Consider the following 2864-nt stretch of genomic DNA (forward strand, 5'->3'; position numbering starts at 1 on the left):
ACCGACATTAGACTGGTCACATCCTCAATCAATCCACAAAGTTAAAGCAAGTTTCAAGAAAATTCAAGTAACTTCACAGACTTTAAGGAATTTATAAGACTTGGCCTTTAAAACACAGAGTGCTGCTCAGGGGATTATACCAGAGCTGGTGTTCCTTTATACTATGCTATATTTTCAATCAGAGCCAGTATGTGAAATATTGATATTAATAAATACTTCTCCATAAGCTTACCTATCTAATATTCAAACACTGCTATCAGGTAAATGCAAGCTCAAGACAGTGTTGTGTGTGTTTAGAAAATCCTAAGTTGTCTCAAAGTCTGAAGGTTATCTTTTCCTCCTCTCTCTCGTTTAGTCTCACATTCAAATGGTTCTGCTGTTTTTTACTTTTACGTGAAGGCTCTTGTCTGTTCAGATGGACTTTTGAATTAAAATGCTGAGTGGTACTGTAAGTCACCTCCAAACTACTGCAACTTCTCCTGCTTTAATGATACTCTTATCCTTCCATTCAAGTTAAAACACAGTGTGTCAGGGTGGGATAAAGTTTTAAGAAAATGTGGGCTCCATTTAGCATCATGTACTGAACGCAATTCTGATCACGCTGTTAAGACATGTTCTTATACTGTATTTCAGAGTGGTGCCCTATCTAGGAATGGCGTTTGACACCTTGCTAAAAGGCCATCAGGGAAAAGCCATTAAACACTTTACATGGCCTCTTGCCCTCTAACTCACTGACCTCTGAAACAATGTTTTTCATACACAGAACTATAGCAGAAAGAGGCTGAAGTTCAATGCAAGAAAAAAAAAACAGTGCGAGTGGGAGACACTATCGATACACAGCCTGACTTTTGTTCCAGACACTTTAGCTTCAGCAGCTGAAGATACTCTCTCTCACCAAGATGAAGGAAGTGTTTTGCTAATACACCAGAGAGTGAACTGCAGCAGCTGGCACCACGTGCGCTTGTGCTGCAGGGTGGAGAGGCAGAGGTGATGAAGAGAGCTGGGATAGGAACATTTAAATTACTGCAACTACAGTGGCAGAGCTCTTGAGTCACTGCCTAGCGGCAGAACAAGAAGGAGGAGTGGGAGAAGTCCCCTGGGGACTACAGATCTTGGCTCCACAGAAGGAGCAAGCCAGACTGAAGAAGGCTACATTTTAATACCCTTGCTATTTTCAGAGCTCAGTAGCTTTCCAATGCCTTTTATGAGTAAAGTTGTTATAATGAAAAACTCCTTTATAAAAATTATCTTATCCAACTTTCCAGAACACTGTCTGTGAAGGATTTAAAGCAGAAGGAAGTGTTCTTAATCCACTGGACAATCTGAGCAAAGCAGGGTAAAGAAGACTTGGGAGATCCCAGGAGCGGATTTCAAGGCTTTGGATTGTAGAGCTCCACAAGGGGAGGACTCTTCTAAGAAGTCTTCTGCTAAACACCTGGAACAGACTGTGGGAACTATCAGCAATTACAAGTAACTGATTCAGAAGCAAAAAGTAAAAAAGGAGTTCAACACGTCAAGGGGATATGGTATCAAGACAGCAGCACAGTCCTGAGAAGACCTCCACAAACAGGGGAAGTAATCCCTCAATATTCCTTGGAAGAGTTATATCAAGTGCCCACACTGGAACACTTTAATGCTCTATGTCTACACAACATTACAATACAGCTCATACGAAGCCAATAGATCCCTGTCCTGCAGACCAAGTGGCTGATTACTACTTATACAAAAGATCTAGTTCTCACTGGAAGAAAAAGCAGATCTCATCCAGAGGATTGATGCTATAAGCAGATACTACCAAGAAACTGTGTAAAGCCAGAATCAGGAAAGCAGTAGCTCAAAATTAACATCATGGAAGATTCTAGGAGCACACAATAATCTGTTGGGTCACAGGGCTTGTAAGAGAGAAATGCGCAGAGACTAACCAAGAGGGGTCTGCCAAAATGCCATTGGCAGGCTAATGTAACAATGGTCCAGGCAAGCGGAAGCCAGGACACAGCAACAATACGGAAAATATATAATAAACCAATTTCACATCCAGAGCAGATGCCCACAAACCACTTTGTATCCCTGAAGTTATGCAGAAAAATAATTCAGGATTGGAAGGGGCAAATGTTTGGGGGACTTTAGCTTGAACAAGTATAGTGGAACAGCTAAGTAACTACCCATTAAACAGACAGCATGAGGAAGGGAGTTAGGAAATCTTCTGTCTCAGGATCCCTAGTGTCCCAAGAACGCACACATATTAGCACCTACGCTGAGACTTGTGATGCCCTCCTATAGCTCTCACTCCAGGGTTCCGCAAAGCTGGGGGTCTGTGGCTCACTGCTCCTCAGGGCCTCTCTGGGAACAGGTACCCAGGCTCATGGCTCAGCCTTTGTGCAGACAAAAGCAGGAGCTGGAAACCTGCAGCACAAATTAACATGCATTCTCTGTAACAGCACCTGACTTCCAAACAGAGCTGCAGGCTGGTCTTTCCATTAGCTTCCTCTTGAATCAAATGTAAAACTTTTTGTTCTCATGCTTAAAACTCTACATAATTATTTCCCTTTCCCCCATGCTCCCTCCCCTGACAGCACTGAATCAATTCTCTTGAGAAAGCATTTGGTGTGCTGTGAGTCATCCCAACGTCAGTATGCATGTTTTGATTGATACACTCACCTTTTCCCTTAAACAGCCCTGTGTTTTTTTGTAGCGTTATCACCTTTGTCTGATCCAGATCACTCATTCACTGCATTTAAGCTTTCTTAAAAGTCCATAGTTGTTTTTATAGGCAATAGAAGGAAGTTATCTGTACAGAAGAAAATTATCTGTATCGTTTTTACGGTATCTGTATTAAGTGAAATAATAACGTAAACACCTCACTA

The 2864-nt window shown here is 41.9% G+C and overlaps 1 protein-coding gene across 1 annotated transcript in view; it reads right to left on the minus strand.

Moving 5' to 3' along the window:
- Positions 1 to 2864, minus strand: part of PRKAR2B (protein kinase, cAMP-dependent, regulatory, type II, beta) — a 63660-nt gene that overhangs the window by 18829 nt on the left and 41967 nt on the right. The window lies entirely within an intron of this gene.

The sequence above is a fragment of the Pygoscelis adeliae genome, unplaced genomic scaffold (genome assembly GCF_000699105.1).
Source record: "Pygoscelis adeliae isolate BGI_AS28 unplaced genomic scaffold, ASM69910v1 Scaffold267, whole genome shotgun sequence".
NCBI lineage: Eukaryota > Metazoa > Chordata > Aves > Sphenisciformes > Spheniscidae > Pygoscelis > Pygoscelis adeliae.